This window comes from Manis javanica, chromosome 8 (genome assembly GCF_040802235.1).
Source record: "Manis javanica isolate MJ-LG chromosome 8, MJ_LKY, whole genome shotgun sequence".
NCBI classification, from domain to species: domain Eukaryota; kingdom Metazoa; phylum Chordata; class Mammalia; order Pholidota; family Manidae; genus Manis; species Manis javanica.
The window spans coordinates 54,290,286-54,318,026 of record NC_133163.1 but is presented as its reverse complement, the minus strand read 5'-3'; the positions used below and the strand labels follow the sequence as shown (position 1 = coordinate 54,318,026).

The 27,741-nt window shown below is 38.6% G+C and overlaps 1 long non-coding RNA gene across 1 annotated transcript in view; it reads right to left on the bottom strand.

Annotated features, from left to right (window-relative positions):
• Positions 1-805: 805 nt before the first annotated feature.
• LOC140843264 (uncharacterized) overlaps positions 806-27,741 on the bottom strand; it is a 46,604-nt gene continuing 19,668 nt past the window's right edge. The window contains exon 3 of the long non-coding RNA XR_012120876.1: positions 806-1,132. This is a non-coding gene — a long non-coding RNA (uncharacterized lncRNA). The remainder of the gene's footprint in view (positions 1,133-27,741) is intronic.

Below are 27,741 nucleotides of genomic sequence, written 5' to 3'. Positions count from 1 at the left end.
CTTTAAAGCCCCATATTCTTCATCAATAAAATGAGAATATTAATAATACTGACCTCATAGGGTTGTTGCAAGATTTAAATGGGACGTTCTATAAACAGTAGCCTGGGAGCAGTCTGCCCTGGTGGGAAGGTATATTTTACCACTGACATTTAGAATTGCCCAAGTGCTTGCTGATAATAAAAAAGAAACAGACTTTCACTTAATTTTATAATTGTTTTTAAACTCTGTACAGACAAATCACACCCTTGTTGTCTTCCCACTAGAGCAGACCACTCCTACACTGTGTGCCTGTAGGCTTTTGTTTATAAACAGTAATTGTTACTGATTTTGTTCATGATTTCCTCTCCCTTACCTCAAAAGATTAAATTTGTCAGAGCCATTAGCTAGACATAATGTGTACTGCCCAGGGATGGTGGTTGTTATATTTAATGAAATGTGTATCATGTACTAAAATTACATTCATAGAAGAATTAAAAGGATAAATAACTTAATAACATTACATTTTAAAATATAAATTCCTGAAAAATAACAATTTTATACTGTGAATTTGCTTTACTTGATATTGAATGTTTATATCTTGAAGTACAAATATACCCTAATTCCTTGAAGACTCACCTAACTCATTGGTATGGATCAAGTTCAGTCTTATCTTAGGACAATTAAAAAGCCTCTTACATTTTACAAACGTGCTACAAAATGCTAGACATCTCTTTCAACTTGATGTGAGTGAGTCAGGAAGTATGGATCGGCAGGGCAATGCAGTAATGAATTTAAACAGTTAAGGTTGCATGAATCACACGGTTTATTTTGCAATTTTCTTTCATACAACACTCAACAAGGGGATCAAGCATATCTGAAAATCACACATATCACGGACCAATGCATCTCATACTGGTCACAACAGATGGTCCGGGTCTGGGCTGTCCCAGTCAGCTTCTTGTCTGTCTCACGGGGAGGGCGATGCATCAACGACAGTTCCCACGGAGTGACGAATCTGTGATGGAGCAGGAGTGGGGGTGGATGAGCAGGAGCAAGCCTCAGAGCATGACTGTGGTCCGGTGTCAGGGACCGCTGGGACGATCTTGCCACAGGGGCTCTGTATCTGGTCCCTCATATAGTCCAGTCCATCCTTCTGGGGGTCGGAGATAAGAGGGGACAGTCCACATGTGGTATTATCCAGTTAAGGCATTCAATAGCATGCCTGACATAGGGACTTACCTGGTTTGGGCATTCACTGGCAGCCTTTTAGGGTGGGGTATGTATACAGAGGCAGTGGGCTCCGCTCCAAAACAGGAAAGCCTGACATAAGCAACTAAATATTGGAAACCTGACATAAGCAACTCCATGTTGGATGCTCATATCACATCTCCAGAAATATTCTACATCCAGGCATTTCCTGAGTTTTAGGGCACATAGATACCTAAGCAAATAGCTGAGCCCATGCACAAACTTCTTACTTCCACTCTTTTTGCAAAGGAAAATGGAACATCCCACTGACTATAAAATCACTCATCACTCACCATCTGAGTCCTAGGCCTTTGCTCCTCCAAATGCCCTTTTGCTTTCAGGGAAACATTTAAAGCAAACCCCAGGGAAAGGAAAGCAATCAGTCAATCCCTCTCTCCCTCTGTGCCTCCTTTCCTCAATCTCTCCCATTCCCTCTCCCTCTGCCTCTTTCTCCCTTTCCCTTCCTCTCTCCCTCTTCCTTCACTCATAAACATGGGCAAACATACAGACATATTTGTGGATGCAGTTTTCTTTTCTTCTGCTAAAAATAAATTTTTCTAGCAAGCATCCAAGATTAACACCTAAAATGTGAGAGTGTTTCTCTGGAGTAATTTGTGGATAGCTGTTCTTTGCTTTTCATTTTTTTAAATGTGTTTTCCTGACATAGCTACTGTTTTAGAAATCTGTAATTAGTAAAACATAAACCCATTATTTATTGTCCATCTGTCAGATGCCAAGTTGTCTATCTAGAGTCTCCCAAAGAACAGAGGCTGACATGGCTCTTCCCATTTCCATTTCTGTTTACTGGAGTAGAGATGATGGCGGTTTAAATGAATAGCCACAGCTTAGGAAAACAGTTCCATTTCTTAATATTTACTGGGCTGTGATCAAGGAAAGCCCAGGGATAAACACAAACCAGTTTCAACAAATGTTTGTTCACTGCTAATTTTATTTTTCAGGAACTAGTATTTTAGTAGTTATTTCAGTAACTAAAGATAACACTGTTTTAACAGTGTTATCTTTAGTTACTAAAGCAAATTCTCCTGAACTTAAGCAATTGTTGGGAGGAAGAACTTTCCTCTACCTTTTGAGGTTCTTCTAGCTAGTCTAAAAATATAATTGACAAGAGACAGATTAAAATAAGAAAAATATTTAATTATGTACACAGGAATCTACAGATATAGATTCAAAAGACAATCAGGGACAATGAGGTATAATGTCATCCTGAACCAAAGAAATGTGTGGGGATCTGGGACTTGAGAGGAAAAGGCAAGCAACTCACAGGGATCTGAAAGAGTACATGTTTGGTAAACAAACGTTTATGAGGCTCAGAGAAGAACTTTAACAGACTTAAGACACATCCCTCCCTGTCTTCCACAGCTTGTTCATATTATAATGCCAGTTATCTGTGGTGATAGTGTCACCAGAGACAGGAATTAACTAGATACAGGGTGTGGATAAAATGAGAGTTCCTGTGGCCAGGATTCTCACCTGGCCATGGTTGACTAGCTCACTGCACACCTGTGGGCAATACATGGCTGTTGACTCTATATAAAGAGCTCTGCCCAGTGCTCTGGGCGTGACATGGTGGTAGGGCTGCAAGGCTGCAGGAGAGCAGAACAGAGGCTGGAGTGGTGGCAGCACCGAGGACAGATGCCCAGAGGATGGCTGTGTGGGACAACTGTGCAGAGAGGCCTAGAGGACGGCTGTGTGGGACGGGTGTGCAGAGAAGCCCAGAGGACAGCTGGGCAGACAGAGGGGCCCAGAGGCAGAGACTGGCTTGCTGCATACAGACTTGCTCTGAGTGAATGGGATTCTAGTGACTGACCTGCCACCTGGAAATAAAGTTGGGTATAACCCTTTCACCCTAAGAACATTTTGCTGTCAATTTCTTTGGTCACATTGAATCCATAGTGAACTTGCCCAGGGCTGAAACCCATTGGCAAGACACAGGGTCATCTCTAAAACCCATCGTTAAAGCACTTCATAACCCTGTCGTGTGTGAAATGGACTGATAACACTTTCTTTGGTGCGCCCAGCCATAAATCAGCTGCAAGGGCTTTAAGGAGGACCTATGCCCTATCCAGTGATTCTTAAACTTTAGCCTACATCAGAATCACCTGGACTTACCTATTAAACTATACATAGCTGTCTGGGCATCTACCCCCAGAGATCTGATTTAATAGGTCCAGGGAAGAGCCTGAATATAGAAATATACAAATAGAAATTTGCTCTTCTAACAATTTTCCAGGTGATGCCCATCAGAACATAGTGAGAACTACTGCTTTGCATCAGTCTTAGTAATACTAAGTTAAAATGATTTCCCAACTGTGGATAAAATGAGAGTTCCTGTGACCAGGATTCTCACCTGGCCCTGGTTGGCTAGCTCACTACACATGTGTGGACAATACATTGTTACAGACTTTATATAAAGAGCCCTGCCCAGTACTCTGGGTGACACAGTGGCACAGCAGCAAGGCTTCAGGAGAGCAGAGCAGAGGCTGCAGTGGTGGCAGTGCTGAGGACAGAGGCCCAGAGGATAGCTGTGCAGGACAACTGTGCAGAGAGGCCCAGAGGATGGCTGTGCAGACAGAAGGGCCCATAGGCAGAGACCGGCTTGCCACATGCAGACTCGTTCTGAGGAAACAGGATTTTAGTGACTGACCTGCCACCTGGAAATAAAGTTGGGTATAACCCTTTTACCCCAAGAATGTTTTGCTATCATTTTCTTTGGTCACACTGAATCCATAGCAAACTTGCCCAGGGCTGAAACCCATTGGCAAGACACCAACTTAATTGTAGAATGCCAAATGAAACTAACATTCTCAATTTTAATGTATATATCTGAAGAAAAGGATATTATTTAAAATTTATTATTTTACTGTTTTTTCAACTTTTTCTTTCTGCTAGCAAGAAAGAGAAGAAACTATATTTTTCCTAACTCTGTCCAATATAATATCATCTACCAAGCCAGATGAAACCAGTACCTTCTTTCCAGGACACAAAGAATATTCCACTTGCCAAAGACTACATCACATTCTTAAACTTACAATATGTATTTGTCAGTGTCCTGGGGTTGCCTTTGACGTTTTAGGGCAACGTGAAGAGCAAAGAAGGCAGCGGGAGTCATCATGGAGAGTGCTCAAAAAGGCCACTTTATTCTGCGTAAAGCTATACTTCTTATACTGCTACAGTGCCAATTCATGGTTACAGAAGTATTGAAGATATGCACATGGATGGCCTTCATGGCCAGGTGCCTGGCCTTTAGTGCCCTTACCTAGCTTCTTTCTCACGGGTACAACACACTGTGTTTCAGGTTTCTCAAGGCCAGACGAATCTGGCTCCATACAAGGCCAGACATATTTGGGGTGAAGCAGCAGACAGCTGTCCTCATAGAACAGTAGGGAAAGTGGGGGTGGGGAGAGGCCTTCCCTACAGTATTATAAAATGCTCATAGTCACTCAAGCAGGTTAGGTCTAAGCTCAGCAAAAATTTACTCTTCACTTTTCTTGTCAACTGTGGAAAATCCTTCTTTGTGTAGGAACTAAAACAACTTCAAATGAATATAAATTGAGAGTTTATCAGTAAGAAAAGTACAAAGAACTCCTTCTGCACACGAAAGACCCTAAAGTCATATCCTTCTATCTTGGTCCCTAAGCAATTGGTGTTCCGCAAATAAACTGTGCCCCAATCTGATGGATGGATTTAGGAGATGACTAGAAGCAACAAGTGGCTCAGTGCAGCTTTCAGAAACGCAGTGAATGGAGCAGGGACAGTGAGCTGTGTTTTGAAGAAGCTGTAAGATTGTCTCAGCTCATTTTTGTGGAACTGAAGCCTTGCCTGTAAAGATTTCTTAGGCAGAAGCGGAGCACCACTACAGAAATAAGCTTTATGTGCTGTACTTGTCAAGGTCCACTGGATATGTCAGAAAGAACAGCAGTAACAGAAAATGCTTTTGCCTCCTTACAAATGAACACGGGGAGTTGCTGACCAGGAGTAACTGAAGATCCTTTACCATGCGTACATTATGAAGTCATATTCTCCAAGAATATAATGAGGTGTTCATTAAAATGTGGTAATTAATAATCCTCTTTAAATCACACAAAGAAAAGATATTGAAGCAAAGGCCAAAGATCTGTGTCAAAGACACAGTAAATACACTTGCTGGTTAAATAAAATTGTTAATTGAATTACTCTCTACATTCTATTACTACATAACCTGGATTACCTAAACGACAATTGGGTTTTTAAAAGGGGGTCATGTTAAGAGCAACCACAAGATTTCATTGGCTTTGTCTTGCCAATGGGTTTCAGCCCCAGGCAAGTTCACTACGGATTCAGTGAGACTGAGGAATGACAATGGAACGTTCTTCATTCTTTGGGTAAAAGAGTCTATTACCTGACTTGTTCTCCAGAGACAGGATGAGCAATACAATTACGTCTGCATCCAACAGTCTGCAGGTCTGTAATCTTCCTTACTCTCTGTCTCTGCCCAGAGAACTTTATGTTGTAACTCAGTCAATAATAGCTTACCGCCTACGGGTGTGGAAGCATTAGCCTAGCAGTAGGCCAGTTACATCAAGTAGTTTAGGTTCAGGTAAGAGTCCTAGCCATAGGAACTTCCTTTCCCCCACAGCTTTGCTATTCAAATACTAGTCCTATATGAACTCCAGATCCCTGTTAGAAAAAATCCTGAGTTACTTCAGAGACATTGGGAGTAATCTTCCCTGTATTGCTGAACAGGTCCTGCCTGTTACCACTTGAATCTGATGATTTCCTCCTCTTTCATGCTGCCCACTTCAATGACAGCTTTTTTCTCCTTGGCTTTTCTGCCAAAGCCTTGGCTGCTGGCTAAATTGCATAAAATCCCTTCAATCCTGCCTGTAGCATTCGTGTCAGTAAAGTTTAGGCTTAAGCCAAGCCTATAAAAACTCTTCTATAAGTGTAAGGTTTGTTCATAACTGACACCAAAAATGATGGTTTGTCTTAATGCGTTTTACTATTTCATTTAGAAGGTATAAAATTAGATTTATTGTAAGCTGAGAAATGGAGAAGCCAAACAATATAACACAGGGATTCTCGGAAGCTATGCCCTAACTAAAAGTCTTTGCTCTCTTCTCCTCTCATTGGAAGCTAATTACCAATTAATTTTCCTTAGTTTTGCATTTTGCAGCTGTTAGATTTAGCAGGCAGAAGACACTGGAAAGAGTAAGGACTTATATCTCCTGAAAGAGTGAGAAGAGGCAGAGAGGTAGAGAGAAAGAGAGAGAGGGAAAGAGAGAGGAGCCTGTAGCCAATTCTCTTGTGCATTGTGTTTGACCACACCCCAAGGGTTCAGGATTTTAGGGTAAATATCAAAGTTCTGTGCTAATGAGGAGAGCTTGCTAGGGAAATTTATCCCTGTCTAAATGGATTGATGGTTTCCTACTTGTGGGGAAGTTGGGGTTCCTATGGCCAGGAGCCTCACTGAACTTAAACCACTTGATGATGTACCTGGCCTGTTCTAGGCTTCTGCTTCCACACCTTTAGGCTATAAGCTATTATTGCACTGTATAGAGAGCTCAACCCAGTGCTCTGGGTGGAGGCAGAGACGTTAGAGCTCAACTTACCGCCTGGAGAACAAGCGGGTAATAAACCCTTTGGCCCCAAGAATGTTCTACTGTCATTTCTTTGGTTACATTGAATCCATAGTGAACTTGCCCAGGACTGAAACCCATTGGCAAGACACACTACTCTTCCTGCCTTGGAGAACTCGAGGAGAGATAAGACCTTTAAAAGAATTCTAGACTTCGCTGCTATGGAGACCTGGAAATAATGATTTTAAAGGTTTCAAGACAGCCACCTCTTATCCCTACTCTCCAAAGGAGCAAAGACCACCACCTAAGAATCAAATATTCAGCCAAGACATCCTCACTTAGGAGAGGAAATCAAGGATATTTGCATATTGACAAAAACAATTGACAAATATTAATACATTGAATTCAACAAGGTATAAAAAAATTATGCACCCTTACCAAATGGAGTTTAAGACTGACTCAACATTTGAAAATCGATTTATGTAACCTACCACATTAACAGGCTAAAGAAGAAAAAGCATTTGATAAAATCCACCACCCATTTATGATAAAAACTATCAGCAAACTAGGTATAGAGGGGACTTTCTCAACTTGATAAGCACACCCATGAAAAACCTACAGCTAGTATTATACTTAATAGTGAGAAACTGAATGCTTTCCCCTCAAAATAGGAAACAGATGTCTTACTGAAAGTCTAAGCTAGTGCAATAAGGTATATGTTGGAGAAGAAATAAAGTGGTTTTAGTTCACAGATGCTATGATTATCTATACAGAAAATCCCAAAGATTCAACAACAACAAAAAGTGACTGGAATTAATAAGTGATTATATAATGAGGTTTTAGGATACAAAGTGTGAAAATAAATAAAGGGGAATCTACTGACATGCATCAGGAGGCCTGCAGCGGATGGTCTCAGGCCCACCACTCCTCGTAAATCTCAGATCCCTGAAAGAGAGGGACACCATACTGTTTTAGCTACTTTACTCCCCAGCAGAAGGAAGAAAGGTTTCAGCCTTCTACCTCCCCATAATGTCCCAGCCAATACGAGACTGTCAAAACTCAGCCAATGAGAAACCACAATATGTGGGCTTCCAGTTTACTCTAATGGGCTTTTTGGCTTAGAAGCAGACCTCCTAACTTGGCCATTTTCCTCTATAAAAGAGTGTTCCTCTCCATTGTTCTCTGGATTTACCTATGGTTCTTGCTTGTCCTGGATTACAATTCTTGGCTATTCCTGAATAAACCCATTTTTGCTAGTAAGGTAACTTTTATTTTGAAGGTTAGCAAAGGTTAAAAGCAAAAGTCAAATGAATCCTATATACCAGCAATAAGCAAATGGAACTTAAAATTAAAAATATAATACTATTTACATTAACACCAAGAAAAAAATGTACAAATTAATGAAGTATTACAAAATCAACAAGAGGAAAAATACAAAACTCTGATGAACTCAAAGATGTAAATAAATGGAGAGATATTCCATGTTCATATATAAAAAGACCCACTAGTGTTAAGATGTCATTTCTTCCCAGCTTGATTTATAGATTCAACACAATCCAAAAAAAAAAAATCCCAGCAAATTATTTGGTCAATATAAGAATTCTGATTCTAAAATTTATATGGAAAGGCAAACAAACAAACAAAAAAAAACACAATAAATAGCATAATGCTAACTAAGAATAAAATTGAAGGACAGGACAGGTGTTACCTGATTTCAAGTCTTCCTATATCAAGACAGTGTGGCATTGGCAAAAGAATACACAAATAGTTCAGTGGAACAGAATGGAAAGCCCAGAGGTAGACACACATAAATATAGTCAACTGATCTTTAACAAAAGACCAAAGGAAATACAATGAAGAATAGTCTTTTCAACAAATGATGTGGGAACAATTGGAAGTCCATATGCAATACATGAACCTAGACATAGACTTTACACCCTCCATAAAAATCAATTCAAAATGGATCATAGAACTAAATATAAAATTCAATACTGCAAAACATCCAGAAGGAAGCATAGAAGAAAATATATATGACTTTGGGTTTAGTGATGAAATTACACATACAACATCAAAATCATCATCTATGATACAAAAAAATTGATGTAAGATTTTATGATAATTAAAAACTTCTACTCTCCAAAATATATTGTTAAGAGTATTAAAAGAGAAGCCACAGCCTTGGAGAAATGGTTTTGAACTACATATATGAAAAGCACTGATATCCAAAACACATATACAAAAAGTACTTAAAACTCAAGCATAAAAAAAAAAAAAACACAATTTTTTACATCGGCAAATAATCTGAACAGATATCTCACCAAGAAAGATATACAGATAGAAATTAAGCACATGGAAAGATGCAATGATCATTGTCATCAGGTAACTGCAGACTGAAATAAAAGAGATACCACTATCACCTACAATGATGCTGTTTGTCCCAGTTTAAAAGCTTTTGAAGCCAGAGAAGATGAACTGACTTCAGGGTCAGCACACATCTCCTCTAATAGCAGCAGCAAGTTTCCTGGCTGGATTGTATGGGTCAGTAATGCCAAAGGATGCAGGAGCTGTGCCACCGACCAAATGAGCCCCAGAAAATGTAGACACCTGTGAGTGAATGACCCAAGGTTACATTACTGGGAACTTGAACCCCTGGTTCTACTTAGTGGGAAGGAAGTTTTTGAGCCTCATGGAGGAAAGAGGAGAACCTGGGATCAGGAAACAGATAGAAATAGGAAGGTCTTCCCTCCAAACATCTGGTATAGTAGTAAGTTAAGATTCCCTAGAGATGAAAGGGATAGGCCGGCCCCCAATATGTCTATTATAGTCATTGAGGCAGATGACCACCTTTTTAGTTTAAAACCCATTCTTTGTAATATGTTACACAATGGTCTGAGGTTTAGCAGTACCATAACAAGAACTAGGCTGACTCTGAAATTGCTGCTATTAGCATGACCAGAAGAATATTTGAGGCCTGGATTGTTTGTTCATATGATAAAAGGGCAATGCTAGAATTACTGAATGAAAGTGGCAAGCACTGGAGGCAATACATATGACCCCATTGAGCAGAGTGAGGTCTATATGTTGACTGAAAAGGCTGGGCCAGGAATTCTTCTCCCATTCTCAACTGGCTGCTTGCTGGAATTGGGTATATATGCCATCATCAGGGAGATTTCTGTGAGAAGATAAACATAAAAAGGAATATCATCACTGTGACTGTAGCTGCTTGAGACAGCTTGCTGTGTTTGCAGAAGAACCTGGGTGTCAAGAAAGAATTTGTTAAAAAAAAAAAAGGCCCAAATGGAGTCACTTATGTTAAGCCCCATCAAGATTTAATACCCAACCTAACTGTAGTTTCAGCCACTCCTAGGAGTGAGATTTTAAACCAATCAACCTGGAATTTCCTAATCACTAATAAGGTAATCTGCTTACACTCCCTGTTCTTCCCCCTAAGGGAATGTGCCCTTGCCTGAAACAATCCCTTCTTTCCTTCTTCTAATAACTTCTTGCCCCACCCTCCTTCCTATAAAAACCTTCCATTTTGTACAACTCCTCAGAGCATATGTCTACTTACTAGATGGGATACTGCCAAATTCATGAATTTCTAAATAAATCCATTTAGATCTTCAGGTTTACTCAATTGAATTTTCCTTTTTAACATTTCTTTTGTCTAGCTAACAACCAAACATGTACAGCTACAATTTCTACAATAATCAGTGGATTCTACAAAGCTCTTCTTGTACTGGAACCACCATGAAAGGCTGAAATGACCAAATTTTTTGACACACATAGAAGCCAATGATAGCTCACAAAACCTGTACTATATGCTAATTCACCAATCTCTTCAATACAGACCTCCACAGGGCTAACTGGTCTGGGTGTTTTTGATAATTTACAAGTAGCACACTACAGTATTTTTGTGGATAAAATGAGAGTTCCTATGGCTAGGATCCTCACCTGGCCCTGGTTGACTAGCTCACAGCACACCTGTGGGCAATACATGGCTGTTGACTCCATATAAAGAGCTCCATCCAGTGCTCTGGGCATGACACGGTGTCACTGCTGCAAGGCTGCAGGAGAGCAGAGCAGAGGCTGGAGTGGTGGCAGCACCGAGGACAGAGGCCCAGAGGATGTCTGTGCAGGATGACTGTGCAGAGAGGCCCAGAGGACAGCTGTGTGGGACAGCTGTGCAGACAGAGGGGCCCAGAGGCAGAGACAGGCTTGCTGCATGCAGACTCACTCTGAGTGTACAAGATTTTAGTGACTGACCTGCCACCTGGAAATAAAGTTGGGTGTAACCCTTTCACCTCAAGAACATTTTGCTGTCAATTTCTTTGGTCAGATTGAATTCATAGCGAATTTGCCCAGGGCTGAAACCCACTGGCAAGACAATTTTTCTCAGCCTTGACTAAGTTACTAGGCATCCAAAAATTAGGGAAGTGGAACATGAAGAATTCAAGAAGTTTTCAAATAATACAATTTGAAGTTGAATAATACAATATTCTCTTATTTGCTGATTTTCATTTGACACTGGCTGATGGATAAACAGGTTGAACTGCTTAGGCTGAGAACACCTGGAGGAACATGAACTTGAATGCTGACTGGGCCTCAGGTGGTTCTATCATTATCCTCTTCTACTCCCAAAGATCACTGTGATGACAAAACAGCAATTCCTGGCTCATTCTTGGCAAAAGGAGATACAGTCTGTCTCATCCTCGAGGGGAATGACAGATATTATTTGGTTGTGTGGGACACCATCCAAGCTCATAAAGTATGTTATGGTTGATGAGGAATTAATAACTCTGTCTCCTATTGTATTTCAGATACAGAAATACAAACCGCTCTAGCCTTTCTTAGACTCTCCCAAGCAGAGGCTTGCAATGAAACTCATTTTCCTGATAGTTTTGTCATCATTCATAACAGATTTTCCATAACCTCACCACTTCACCAAAAGAAAAATGCATATTTGTTGTTGATTTGTTTATATTCCTGGATTGTTAACTCCATTGCATGTGAATGGCTTTCACTTTTTAAAGAAGTTATTCATGTCTGTTTTAAGAAATGCTATCAATATACTGAATACTATGTGGATAAGGAAAATGAACCTGCTGGCATATGTTCTGGCATGTCACTGCATGGTAAGTTTTCTTGAATTACTTAATTTGGGAAGTATTTTGGTACAGCATGACTCCCACATTAGAGTTACTATTCTTCTCAATAAAAATGTAACATGTTAAATATATTAGCATTATCAAAAATAGTTTTATTCACTCATTCCTTCTGTAAATATTTATTGAGAGCCTACTATGTGCCAATTCTCTTGGCATTAGAGCAGTGAATAAAACAAAATTCCCAGTCTCTTGGGGCTTATATCCAGTGGAAAAAAGACATAAAATAAACAAATAAATATGTAGTATGTCAGGTGGTGATGAGTGATTATAAACAAAACCAAGGTAAGCAAGAATGGAGTGCTAGGCCAGCTCTGGGGAGAGATGAAAACAACAGGGCTACCAGTAAGGGAAACCAAAGCAAAGAAAAAACCAGGTGGGGCTACATCAAACTAAAAGGCTTCTGTATAGGAAGGACACCATCAACAAAACAAAAAGGCATCCTACAGTATGCGAGAATATATTAGTAAATGATTTATCCAATAAGGGGTTAACATCCAAAATATGTAAAGAACTCATATGACTGACACCAAAAAAACAAATAACTCAATTAAAAAATGGGCAGAGAACCTACATAGACATTTTTCCAAAGAAGAAATACAGATGGCCAAGAGGCACATGGAAAGATGATCCCATCACTACTCATCAGGGAAATGTGAATCAAAACCACAATGAGATATCACCTCACACCAGTTAGGATGACCACTATCCAAAAGACAAGAAACAACAGGTGTTGGCAAGGATGTAGAAAAAAAGAGAACCTTCCCCACTGTTGGGAATGTAAATTGTTCCAGCTACTGTGGAAAGCAGTATGGAGGTTCCTCAAAAAACTAAAAGTAGAAATACCATATGATCCAGTAATTCCAGTTCTAGGAATTTACCTGAAGAAAACAAAATGTCTGATTCGAAAAGATACATGAGCTCCTATCTTTTTTATTTATTTATTTTGATATTTGAAGTTCTATTATATTTTATTTTTTGACTTTAAAAAAAATTTTGGTATCATTAATATACAATACCCCTATGTTTATTGATGCATTATTTACAATAACCAAGATATGGAAGCAACCTAAGTATCCATCAAAAGACAAATGGATAAAGAAGAAGTGGTACATACACTCAGTGGAATATTATTCAGCCATAAAAAGAAAAGAAATCCTGTCATTTGCAACAACATGGATGGATCTAGAGGGTATTATGCTAAGTGAAATAAGCCAGACAGAGAAAGACAAATACCATATGATTTCACTTATATGTGGAATCTAAAAACAAAGCAAAATGAACAAAATAGCAGTAGACTCACAGACACTGAGAAGTGACTGGTGGTCATGGGAGACAGGTTGGGGTGGGTGGATTAAATAGGTGAAGGGGTAAAGAGGCACAAAATCACAATGATAATATAAATTAGTCATGGGGATGAAAGTACAGCGTAGAGAATATGGTCAATGGTTCTGTAACATCTTTCTATGTTGATAGTAACTACAGTAGTTAGGGTAAGGATTTAACAATGTATATAACTGCTGAATCATTATGTTGTATACTTGAAACCAACATAATATTGTCTATCAACTATACCTCAATAAAAAATTAATCAATAAAAGAGCTGGGCTATTTTAGATAGGTACTGAGGGGAGACCCCAATAATTAGGTGGCATCTGAGCAGAAATATGAAGGAAGTGAAGAACCAGGTATGTGGATGGAGAAAGAGATAACAACAGAGTGGTAGAAAAGTTACCAGCTGTAGACAAGATCTGCAGGGACTTAGAGGCAAATAGTAAGAACATTGGATTTTATTTTGAGTGAATAGAAAAGTCATGAGAAATCTTGAGCAGAGGAATGACTTGATTGGACTTGGATTATCCAGGAATAATCATGGCTGTGGCAAGAGCCTTCACTCTAGGGAAGACTGAGATAGAAATCAGAGAAACCAATTAGGAAATTCCAAAAACAAAAACCATTCAAATAGAATATGACTAGCATTTATGAAGCAATCAATTGTGCTGTGCACAAAGACCTTGTTATTTAATCAGTCACAGAAAAAGAAAGGCCATGTTACTGGGTAGCTCCACTAAATTGTTCAAAATTGGAAAGAAAGTAACTATTTCCAATTTTTAAAAAATGCAATAATGTCAAAAGGGCAGTTAAGTAAATAAAGCTACAAATGAAATCAAATCATTATTACAAAGGCTGTGTTTACTCAACCTCTCATCTCACAATGCACAGAGGCCAACTGCAACAGGATTACCTCCTTATCATTTCCAAGACTTAAAAAAAAGTAATTCCCATGGGTGTTGCTTGACTTATGTTATTTCCTCTTCCTGGAATTTGTTTCTCTAATTAATGCCCACAACTTCATTTAAATCCCTCTGTAAGACTCATTTTCAGAGGTACACCTTCTGTGATTAATGTCACCACATGCCGAGCATACCCCCTACTTTGCAGGATAAGAACTAAAGAAACAGTAATTTGTACAGCATTGCACATTAAGTGAGAGATAGCAAAGTCAAGTGAAAAAACCCTTTACTGCACAATCAGAAATCAGAATCTTAATCTGCCTTAATTGTATGATCTTGTGGGAAGTATCTAACCCCTCTAACTTTGCTTTCTTTGTTTATACAATGGGAATAATTACACCTACTCCATGTATTTGTTGTGAAAAACCAATTAGATGATAATTTCTATCATGTATTAGGCACATAGAATCTAATTCCAGAGCTCACATTCTTAATCATTGCTTGAAATTGCTTCTGTGATAACATTCATAAAACACCTAGTCCAACTTCTGATATGTAGTGGACCTTAACAAAAATAATAGTTGTCTCTTCATTTTTGCTTATCTTCCCTGATGTACAATTTATCATTTTCTTCCACATAAATGGATAGCTTGTGGCAGGCAGGAAGCACAGTTTTTCTGGGCTTCCCCACTGGGACTGATAAAGGACTGTGCACAACATAGGCAATGAACCCAGAATAATAAATGAAATAAAACATGTTTTTAATCAACTAATTAGTGATTAATTTGCTAAATTGACGAGGTTGGACATGAAGTAAGCACTGATTGTAACAATGCTACAAAATGATCAATCTCATCTGTGAAGACTTTGATAAGTGCCTATACTTCTTGAATTCTCATCCCTAAATTGGTCAGTGATTTAGCAAATACAAGATGACATTCATGATCAAAAATTAACTGCTGAAAAAATAATCAAACAAATCCACCATGTAGATGCCTCTAACTTCAACTAATACATCATTGCTTCCCAGAAACTCTACAGTTTTCTCTCTCTTAATATTTCTGCCACTATTTTTTCAAGTTTTCACCACCCATGATTTGTCCCTTTATTTGTAGCAAGAGACACTGTTTCCATTTAGCAAGGAAATTCAAGTGCATTAGGCCATAATACCAGAGTTCTCAACCTCTTTATAATGATTTTCCAATGATTCCACCAGAAAAGGAATCCCTCCCTCTCCCTGCCCAATAAAGATTAATGCCCCTTCCCCTGGGCATCACCTCAGCTCCCATCACCACTTCAAGTACCTTGCCTCATCTGATATGTCCATCCTTACCTGGGTCCCAAGATCTTCCTTGCTGTTTGCCCTTTCTACAGAGCTTACAAACATGCAAATTGCTAATCTCATACAAAAATCAAAAGTAAAAATCTTTACCTTGACCCTCTCCTTTTCTGTCTTTCTCTCTTTTTTTGTTGCTGACATACTTGATATTTATGAACATTGGACATTAAGCATTCCTTCTTTCTTTAATACCACCTTCTATTACTTTTCTGTTTTCTTTGTCTTCATCTCCTGTGCAGGCTTTCTCTCCTAATCCCTTATTTATGTTTTAGACTCTCTTTTTCCCATCCTACATACCCCATTCTAGTTACCTCACTTTTTCCATGCATCAACCTCCATCTATGCTAAAAACTAGTAAATCCATACCTCAAACTGATCACTACTCATCTCCAAATCACAAATCCATCTGTCAACCCGATGTAGTAGATAACCAGGTGCCTCCAACTCGTTGTATTCAAAAGTGACTTCATTTCCTGCCAGTTTCAAACCTACTCCACTTCCTCTATAACTAATCCTAATAATGGTGCCATATTCACTCCATCATCCAGACCAAAAACCTACAAGTCACCTTCAATTCACGTTATCACAATCCTAAATTTCAGAGGAAGGTTGAGGATTTCAGACAGTCTCTGCCTCATGAAGAAAGCTGGCTACAGAGCCTCCTGAGGCAATCGTGAGCTGGCCAAGTCGGAAGGAACACTGCAAGAAACTCAGCAAACTCCCCTCAAAGGGGAGACTTCTGCTCATGAATTACTTTCTGCTCCCCTCAACTTTTAGTACATAAAATAGTATGCTCAACATATTACCATTTTTGTAAGAAAAATATGTAAGAAAATATTCTCAATTGTTAATATGTTTTAGATATTTAGTTTGTTGTTTTTCTGTGTTCCTGCATCAAATTTAGGTTTATTATAATAGGACAAAAAAAAACAAATACACTTTTTAAATGTAGTTGTATACTAAGAAATCATTTTTTCTAATGAAAACAAGGCATATTTCTTAAATATAAAGAAAGTTGGTCTCTTAAATGATGTCAGAATATCTAAAATTTAACTTCTGTTAAAGTAAACTGTGATATAATTATATCCAATTTGTTCAGAAAATGTTTTCATAACAGAAATTTGGTAATTCATATAAAGCCAAGGGAAAAAAATTAAGTTGGAGAGGATCATTTTATGAATGATTCTCTCTAGGGCTATGCAAGAGAAAGACAGAGACCTGCATGATTCAGGCAATAGGAAGGTGTGCAACACAGGAGGAAGGTCATCAGCCTCCCATCAGCCAGTCCAGATTAAATGTCCTGCAAAACTACACAAGTCCCTTTGCTCACTGAGCACATTCTGATTAATGAGTTGATGGCCCTCAAATCTTGGTAGAAAGTGTGGGCTCATGAGATAAGAGAATGATGATGGGCCCTGGGAAAGTACTGCTCTCCTATAGCACCCCCACACACCTCAGTGATAAATCAAAAACCTGGCATGCATTTATAAACCATTTTCTTGTTTCTGTTTGTCTGTATTTTGATGGGGTTTTTTTTGGCATTATATACCCATTTGGTGTACTCTGATTATCCATCAGTGAACAGAAAAATAAATTAGTTTCTGGACCAAAGAAATTAACCACCTGGCTGTATTACAAAGTTGTATATATATTCCAGTAAGTTTAATCTGAAAAGCTAGCTTCCCAGCCTCTCTTTACCAAGGCCTAAAACAAAGATAAAGGCTCAATTTACAAGTCCCTGATATCTTAGCATTTTTTGTTAGGTTGTCCTGTTTGTCCCATAGTTGGACTGATGACAAAAACTGCAAATGTAAATACTGTATGGATCCAGGTAGAATCATGTTTAATAAATTTGTGGTTCACAAAAGTATGTAGAGGATATTTGTTAAGGCTTCATGTGTCAGTCTTTGGGGTGTAAAGTATGGGAGAACAGATGCTAACCTATGTACAGAGGGCCTCCCCATGACATATCATTATGAATCTCCTTATCCCTGTTGAAGAGACAAATAACACTGCACACTAATACTTGAGTTGAGATAGTATATATATTTTGGATTAAATTTATAACAGGTTATAGACATCTTCGAGAAATATTCTGATTTCTAGGATTGCTACATCTTCTCTTGATAATTAGCCTCACTCCCCACCTCCACTTCCACTGTTGGAGAAAGGTAACCATTCAGAAATTAACTAGCCTGGGGGACAGCAGCTGGAAGAAGGAAGGTGGTACTTTAGTAAGTGCTATTATGCATTTAGGAGTAAGGTTTTCACAAATTCCATCTTGATCACATGATACTCTTACTCAGCATTCATATCTTCCCACTAAAATAAAACCACTGAAATGAAAATAAACATAGCCTGAACAGTTGCAATGGCCCTTCTGCTTCTGTACTTATATTCCTCCAGCCTATCCTTCACAATGCCACCGTCATCTTTTTTATCAAACACACCAAACATGTCTTTCTTAGAATTTTTAATGGCTTCTCACTGACTACAGAACACAATCTAAACTCCTTGACATAGCATATAAAACTTTTCAGAATCTTGCCTGTTATACATATGCAGAATCCCCCAATCATCCTAATACCACACTCACAGATTATAGACAGGCACCTGCATAGTTCCCAGAAAACAGTGTTTTTCCCTGTTTACATGTCATTGCCAATTATTTCCTCTCCATCCCTTCCCATTTATTTACCTAGCATACTCATATTCATTCCTCAACTAAAATTCTTTCTCCACTGACTCTTCTGACTTCTTCAGGAAGATTTGAGACTCATTTCTCATTATTTACCCCTAAACTTGGTACCTACTTCAATTAAAGCAGTTTTCATATTACCTTAAAATTGTTCTCATGTTTATTAACCTTCTAAATCTTCCTTTAAGTGTGGTTCTTGGATCAGCATCACCTATAAACTTGTTAGACATGCAAATTTTTAGGATTCACCTCCAGATCTACTGAATCAGAAACTCTGGAAGGCTCCGCAATCTGTGCTTTCACAAGACCTCCAGGCGACTCCATTAAAATTTGAGAACCACTGCTTTACACAATATATTGGAAATTGAATTTCAGCTTCCCATAACAGAAAGTCAACCAACACTGGCTCAATCCAACGGGATTTATTTTTTTCACATAAGATGACGTGTAGAGGTAGACAGCCCAGCAGAGCTCAAAGAAGTTAGTAAGGACCTAAGTTCCATGTAGTTTTCTGATACACATGTATTGTTCATCTTTAGGCTCAGAGAATGACTACTTGTGAGGTTAGTCTTTTTCTTTTTCTGATGTAACTATAACTTTTCCCAGAAGCCCATTTATTGGACTCCATTTATATCACAAAACTATGCCACATACCTATAATCAACAAGAAGACTCTCAGAAGACAAAATTTTTAAGCTGGATATTTTGTTCACTTTTGCAAAAAACAGGGTACTGATCATCATAAAGCCTGGGTAGGCAACTAGCAAGTTTTCCTAAATCTGGAATAAATTCTTTTCATCATATTACAACCAATAAACAAAGAGGCAGCTCATTTTAAAAATGTACTCTCAATATTCACTTTCTTTATGAGAAATCACTAATCACTGTTTAGTCATTAACCTCATTAATTAGGTTAAGCTCAAAATTTCTATCTTATTTGGTACACTGTGATTATTAATCCCATTTTATAAAAAGAAGTATCAAGTCTTCAGAAGCTTACATGAATGATTAAAAGTTCATCATTAGTAAGTAAAAAGATAAGCACTCGAACTCAGGTCTGCTCTCAACAAGTCCAGGGTTCCTCTTTCATACCAGAGCAAACACTATACAGGCAAGCACATACAAGCTATGCTCAATAATGCTTTGAAACGATGACAAGTATGGGCCCCCAAAAAAGGATGAACCAAACTCCTTACCATGGACATATAAAACCCCTCCAAAATCTGGCCACTCCCTGTCTCTCTAGCTTCTTGCCATTTTCTCATTCTACCCCTTCCTCTTAAGTTCTAACCTCACAAAACTGCTTTTAATTTACACTTTCATGCACTGGCTCCCTCTGCTATCTGTGCCTAGAGTCCCTTATACTCTGCTTCCTCCTTGTACTCTCCCAGAATTTCATACCTTCAAGAGCATCTACTCATGGTTCATGACCCTGACTTAGAGGTTACTGCCACCGTGATGACTTTCTGGCTTCCTCTTTCCAATCTCTCCCTCTGTATCCCCACAGTATCATTTACATACATTTATATAATATTTTCAGCACCTATAATGCTTAAATTGCATTTAATTGATTGTTTTAACTGTACATACTACAATTTATAGTTAACAGAGTACTTTGACATGTTTTTTCAATTAACCTTCAATGGATGCTCATATCGCCTTTACAAGCAAAGACCGGAATAAAATTCATCTTTCTATTCTCAACTCTCACTATTACAGCTGGAATAAGTTATATTTTTAATGAATATTTGTTAACCAAATAAGAGCTAAAGATATATACATATAAAATAACTACCTGGTACATTTGGGGGAAAAAAGATGTCATCCAAAAAGGCAATGTAATCACCAACATTTTATCACCTGGAAACTACTTATCATGCTGAGAAAAGCAATTACCCCACTTTTCTTCAAATGCATAGCACCTCACACATCAAAGACAGAAGAAATAAATAGACTCAGATGTAAGAAGGAAAGGCTATTGCAATACAGGCCTACCTCAGGAAAGAAGAACAATCCCAAATGAACAATCTAAACTCACAATTAATGAAACTAGAAAAGAAAGAACAAAGGAGGCCCAAAGTCAGTAGAAGGAGAGACATAATAAAGATTAAAGAAGAAACAAATAAAATCAAGAAGAATAAAACAATAAAAAGAATGAATGAAAGCAGGAGCTGTTTCTTTGAGAAAATAAATAAAATAGATAAACCCCTAGCCAGAATTATCAAGGAAAAAAAAGAGAGTCTACTCACATAAATAGAATCAGAAATGAGAAAGGAAAAATCACTACAGACACCACAGAAATATAAAGAATTATTAGAGAATACTATGAAAAATTATATGCTAACAAACCTAGAAGAAATGGACAACTTTCTAGAAAAATACAACCTTCCAAGGCTGACCCAGGAAGAAACAGAAAATCTGAACAGACCAATTACCAGCAACGAAATTGAACTGGTAATCAAAAAATTACCTAAGAACAAAACTCCTGGACCAGATGGCTTCACTGCTGAATTTTATCAAACATTTAGTGAACACCTAATACCCATCCTTAAAGTTTTCTAAATAGTAGGAGGGAATACTCCCAAACTCATTCTATGAGGCCAACATCACTCTAATACTAAAACCAGGCAAGGAACCACAAAAAAAGAAAATTACAGACCAACATCCCTGATGAACATAAATGCAAAGACACTCAACAAATATTAGCAACCCAAATTCAAAAATATATCGAAAAGATCATACATCATGATCAAGCGGGATTCATCTCAGGAATGCAAGGATGGTACAACATTCAAAAATCCATCAGCATCATCCACCACATCAACAAAAAGAAAGACAAAAACCACATAATCATCTCCATAGATGCTGAAAAACCATTTGACAAAATTCAACGTCCATTCATGATAAAAACTCTCAACAAAATGGATATAGAGGGCAAGCACTTCAACATAATAAAGGCCATATATGACAAACCCACAGCCAACATTATACTTAACAGTGAGAGGCTGAAAGCTTTTCCTTTAAGATCGGGAACAAGCCAGGGATGCCCACTCTCCCCACTTTTATTCAACAAAGTACTGGAGGTCCTAGCCACGGCACTCAGATAACACAAAGAAATAAAAGGCATCCAGATTGGTAAGAAAGAAGTCAAGCTCTCCTTGTTTGCAGATGACATGATATTGTACATAAAAAACCCTAAAGAATCCCCTCCAAAACTATTAGATCTGAATTCAGTAATGTTGTGGGATACAAAATTAATACACAGAAATCTGTTGCATTCCTTTACACAAATGATGAACTAGCAGAAAGAGAAATCGGGAAAACAATTCCATTCACAATTGCATCAAAAAGAATAAAATACCTAGTAATAAGAGAGAAGGAAAGAGAGAGATTGAGATAGAGGGAGACAGAGAGAGAAATGGAACCAGGGAAACAAAACCAACTTTGTCATCGTTCCATTTTTGCCTTAGTTCTGGTCTCTGTTACTGTTATGTAAAATAGTCCCCAGGGTCCGCTGGGAACACTGTGCCTGTGTTTCAGCATCAGCTGTACTTCCGGTGTGCCTTTCGTGGGATGGTAGAGGCTGGAAGTGAGGGGCCAGATCTTTCACGGACACAGAAAGATCCCTGGAAATTACTGAGATCACTCATTTCTTCCTTTCTTTCCTCTTTTCTCAGTTGTTTCTATAATCTTTGTTTTCTTGCCTGCTACTTTTCACTGAGTAGCACTGTGCCTAGATCATTCCTTGCTAAAGACCATGGTATGAACCAAATCCAAATTCTTATTCCCCTTTGAACACTGTAATTTGTCAAAGAATAAAGAAAAAATAGTATTGCAGGAGAGTGAGTAGGGTTTGGAATGGCTAGTAGAGGAAGAAGTGGCAAATCAGCTGGCAGATGGGTGGTTAGTTTGTATTCTTGAAAAAGAATTGGTAGTTTTTTTAAAATAATTACGTGAAAATCATAATAATAATAGTGGTTACAAAATAAACTCTTGGTTCATGCTCAAAAAAAAAAAAAAAACCTAGCAATAAACCTAACCAAGGAAGTGAAAGACATATATCTGAAAACTACAAGACACTCTTAAGAGAAATTAAAGAAGATACCAATAAATGGAAACACATCTCATGATCATGGATAGGAAGAATTAATATTGTCAAAATGGCCATCCTGCCTAAAGCAATCAACAGATTCAATGCAATCTCTATCTAAATAACAACAGCATTCTTCAATAAACTAGAGCAATTAGTTGTAAAATTCATATGGAACCACAAAAGACCATGAATAGCAAAAGCAATCCTGAGAAAAAAGAATAAAGTGGGGGGAATTATGCTCCCCAACTTCAAGGTCTACTACAAAGCCACACTAATCAAGACAATATGATACTGGCACAAGAACAGATTCACAGACCAATGGAACAGACTAGAGAGCCCAGATATAAACCCAAGCATATATGGTCATTTAATATACTATAAAGGAGCCATGGATATACCAGGGGGAAATGATAGCCTCTTCAACAGCTGGTGTTGGCAAAACTGGACAGATATATGTAAGAGAATGAAACTGGATCATTGTCTAACCCCATACACAAAAGTAAACTCAAAATGGATCAAAGACCTGAATGTAAGTTATAAAACCATAAAACTCTTAGAAAAAAACATAGGCAAACATCTCTTGGACATAAACATTAGCAACTTCTTCATGAACATATCTCCCTAGGCAAGGGAAACAAAAGCAAAAATGAACAAGTGGGACTATATCAAGCTGAAAAGCTTCTGTACAGCAAAGAATACCATCAGTAGAACAAAAAGACATCCTACAGTATGAGACAATATATTCATAAATGACATATCCAATAAGGGGTTGAAATCCAAATTTACATAAAGAGCTCATGCAACTCAACAAACAAAAAGCAAATAAGCCGATTTAAAAATGGGCAGAGTATCTGAACAGACACTTCTCCAAAGAAGAAATTCACATGGCCAACACACACATGAAAAGATGCTCCACATCACTAGTCATGAGAGGAATGCAAATGAAAACCACAATGAGATATCACCTCACACCAGTTAGGATCGCCATCATCCAAAAGACAAACAACAACAAATGTTGGCAAGGTTGTAGAGAAAGGGGAACCTTCTTACACTGCTGCTGGGAATGTAAAATAGTTCAACCATTGTGGAAAGCAGTATGGAGGTTCCTCAAAAAACTAAAAATATAAATACAACTTGACCCAGGAATTCCACTCTTAGGAATTTACTCTTAGAATGCAGGATCCCTGTTTCAAAAAGACAGATGCACCCCTATGTTTATTGCAGCACTATTTACAATAGCCAAGAAATGGAAGCAACCTAAGTGTCCATCAGTAGATGAATGGATAAAGAAGATGTGGTACATATACACAATGGAATATTATTCAGACATAAGAAAACAAATCCTAACATTTGCAACAACATGGATGGAGCTAGAGGGTATTATGCCCAGTGAAATAAGCCAGGCAGAGAAAGACAAGTACCAAATGATTTCACTCATCTCTGGAGTATAACAGAGCAAAACAGCAGCAGACTCACAGAACCCAAGAATGGACTAACAGTTACCAAAGGGAAAGGGACTGGGGAGGATGGGTGGGAAGGGAGGGATAAGGGGGAAAATAGGCATTATGATTAGCAGATATAATGTAGAGGGGGACATGGGGAGAGCTGTACAATACAGAGAAGACAAGTAGTGATTCTATAGCATCTTACTACTCTGATGGACAATGAGTGTAATGTGGTATGTGGTGGGAACTTGGTGATGGGGGGAGTCTGGTAACCATGATGTTGTTCAGGTAATTATACATTAATGATAGCAAAATATTTTTAAAAATTAAAAAAAAATAAGGCAAGACAATTTATTTAATTAAAAGATGATGTTAAAGCAGGTCTAATTTTTCTCCTAGAATTGTCAGCAACTTTGGTTATTTATGAGCACTGTTTTTCAATCTAAAGCACATTAAGTCCTGAGCCTTGAAATCTGAATTCTCCCTACTTTGCCACTACTAATCAGCTAAGTGATTCTGAAGAACTTATTTAACCCCTCTGGCTTCAATTTTCTCTCACATAAAATGAAGATGTAAGACCAGCATATTTCTAAATTATTTGCAGTGCTCTAAGATTGCATACACTTTTACATCTTCATCTTTTGATTAACATGATTACGTAAATTCACTTTTGCCTACTGTTTTATCAATGGGTTTCAGCCCCGGGCAAGTTCACTATGGGTTCAGTGTGACCATAGAAATGACAGTAGAATGTTTTTGGGGTGAAAGGGTTATACCCAACTTTACTTCCATGGTGGCAGATCAATCATTAGAATCCCATTCACTCAGAGTCAGTCTGCATGCAGCAAGCTGGTTTCTGCCTCTAGGCCTCTTGGCCTGCATAGCCATCCTCTGGGCTTCTGTCCTCAGCACTGCCAAACACTCTAGTCTTATCTGCTCTCCTGCAACCTTGCAACCCTGCCACCATGTAGTGCCCAGAGCACTGGGCGGAGCTCTTTATATAGAGTCAATAGCAATGTATTGCCCACACGTATGTAGTGAGCTAGCCAACCAGGGCCAGGTGAGAATCCTGGCCACAGGAACTTTCATTTTATCCACACCTACCAGTTAATGAGAATTGCTAACAAGGCACAAGATCTATAATCATTCTGGGGTCCCGTAACTTAGGGAATCTTATTTTTCTATTCAACTTTCCAGGAATAGGTCACATTTGAATTCAAATTTATTGTGTATAAGTTAAAGTTAATTCTTTAGGTTTGGTTCTCAAAAAATAACCTTTGGAAAATTGCAGTGAGTAAAAGTGTCATCTATTTTTATCTTTTGTACATTATGAGAAAACAACAAATTTCAGGCAAGCATAGTCACACACTGTCAGAGTGACTGTTTCCAAGTACCATAAAGTTGCTGAGGGCCTAAGACATATAAAGCCCTAATCTTGAGTCTTTCAGGGAATGGAAAGAGTAAAATTTCTGCTCTCATGGAATGTGAAATCTCTTTTACTCTTTTGATTCTAATTTGCACATTAAAATTAGCCAAACTTTAAGCCATGTAAATTCATGAGAAGACGGAAATGACTGAGGTCAGATAATATCTTGAGAATAGTACACATATGTACGTACCTACCATCTGGTATTATAACTGTCTGATTGGTGTATTTTGTATTATATTTCTCCCTCCATAGAATATATGCCATATACAGTAAACAGATGCAATTTGAACCCAGGAGAGTGAATAAGAGTGTCTAGGAGTGAGTATGTGTACAAAAGAGTGAGGAGAAAAGAAAGAACAAGAGAAGCCATTCTGGAATCCTGAGATTCGTGAAGTAATCTCATTTAGAGGAGCCTGAGAAGGTTGCTGAGAAGAACTACAGAAAGAGGAAGAAAGAAAAGCAGGAGTCACTGGTAGCATGGTGTCTTGCCAATGGGTTTCAGCCCCAAGCAAGTTCACTATGGATTCAGTGTGACTAAAGAAAATTGACAGCAAACCGTTCTTGGGGTGAAAGGGTTATACCCGGGTTTATTTCCAGGTGGCAGGTCAGTCACTAAAATCCCCTTCACTCAGAGTGAGTCTGCAAGCAGCAAGCCAGTCTCTGCCTCTGGGCCCCTCTGTCTGCCCAGCTGTCCTCTGAGCCTCTCTGAACAGTGGTCCCACACAGCTGTCCTCCAGGCCTCTCTGCACAGTTATCCTGCACAGCCATCCTCTGGGCCTCTCTGCACAGTTGTCCCACACAGCCATCCTCTGGGCCTCTGTCCTCAGTGCTGCCACCACTCCAGCCTCTGTTCTGCTCTCCTGCAGCCTTGCAGCCCTACCACCATGTTGCACCCAGAGCACTGGGTTAAGCTCTTTTCATAGAGTCAACAGCCATGCAGTGCCCACCAGTGTGCAGTGAGCTAGTCAACCATGGGCAGGTAAGAATCCTGGCCACAGGAACTCTCAGTTTATCCACACATAGAAACCATGGGAGAAATTTAATAAGAGTGGCTAGCTAGTGTTACATAGAGGAAAGGAATGAAAATACTTAAAATAGACTATTTGATTAAAAAGTCACCAGTGCCTCTGGGAAGAACTGTCTCTGGAATGAAGCAGCATCAAACTTCAAATTATAGTGGGTTAGAGTTTAAATTGATGGTGAGGAAATGGAAACAGAAAAGTTGGATACACTCTGTCAAGAAGTTTAATGATCAGATAAAAGGAGATGAGCTTAAAGTTGAATGAAAGTATTTTCAAGAAAGTAAAATTAATGTTTTAGGAGGGAACATATTTAGCCTTATTTCTAAAAAGGTAAAGAAATTGAAAAAATCTATTGAAACTGTCTTGCTTGAGTATTTCAGCTCTGAGCAAGTTCACTATTGATTCCATGAGAACAAGAAATGACAAGAAAACATTCTTGGGGTTAAAGGGCTTATACTCACTTTATTTTCACAGTAATAGGTCGAGCACTAGAATCACATCTGCATCCAACCATCTGCAGGTTTGTAATCCACCTCCATCTTTGCTTCCACTCAGAGCACTGGGCAGAGCTCTTTATATAGTGATAGTCAATAATAGCTTATTGCCTAAGGGTGTGGAAGCATTAGCCTTGCAGTAGGCCAATTACATCATCAAGTAGTTTAGGGTCAGGTGAGGATACTAGCCATAGGAACTTCCATTTTACCCACACTAACTTTATAAGAAAGAGAAAATATTTATTGGAATAAATTTTGAAAAGGAGAAAGAATGCCCCTCTAGCAGAAGAGCAGAGATGTATGAAACAAATGCATTTTGAGATGGAAAGGAGACAAGATGGAGGATTCATAAATAATATTTGCTCAGTGAGTAATAGTGGTTAGTGCTGAGAGTACGGAACCCAATATGGAATTTGGAAATTTCAAAAATGATAAATATTTAGAGCAGTGGGATAATGGGACAAGAAAAAAATTAAAGATAAACATAGCACTATTCTGAATGTATAATATGTTTTATGTTTTATAAGACATTGCGTATTTACAAGCACGTGTGCAGTTTTGAAAAATAATCATTTGCAGCATTTTAAAATATCTTTAATACCTTCCTGTGTTGACAGATAGTAACTGCACTAGTGGACGTAAGGATTGAATAATATGGTGTGGATGAAATGAGAGCTCCTCTGGCCAGGAATCTCATCTGGCCCTGGTTGAATAGCTCACTAGACATCTGTGGGCAATACATTGCTGTTGACTCTAAATAAAGAGCTCTGCCAGTGCTCTGGGTGTGACATGGTGGCACGGCTGCAAGGCTGCAGGAGAGCAGAGCGGTAGCAACGCCAAAGACAGAGGCCCAGAGGATGGCTGTGTGGGACGGCTGTGCAGAGAAGCCCAGAGGATGGCTGTGCAGGCAGAGAGACCCGGAGAGTGGCTGTGCGGACAGAGGGGCTGAGAGGATGGCTGTGCAGACAGATGGGCCCTGAGGCACAGACGGGCTTGCTGCATGCAGACTCGCTCTGAGT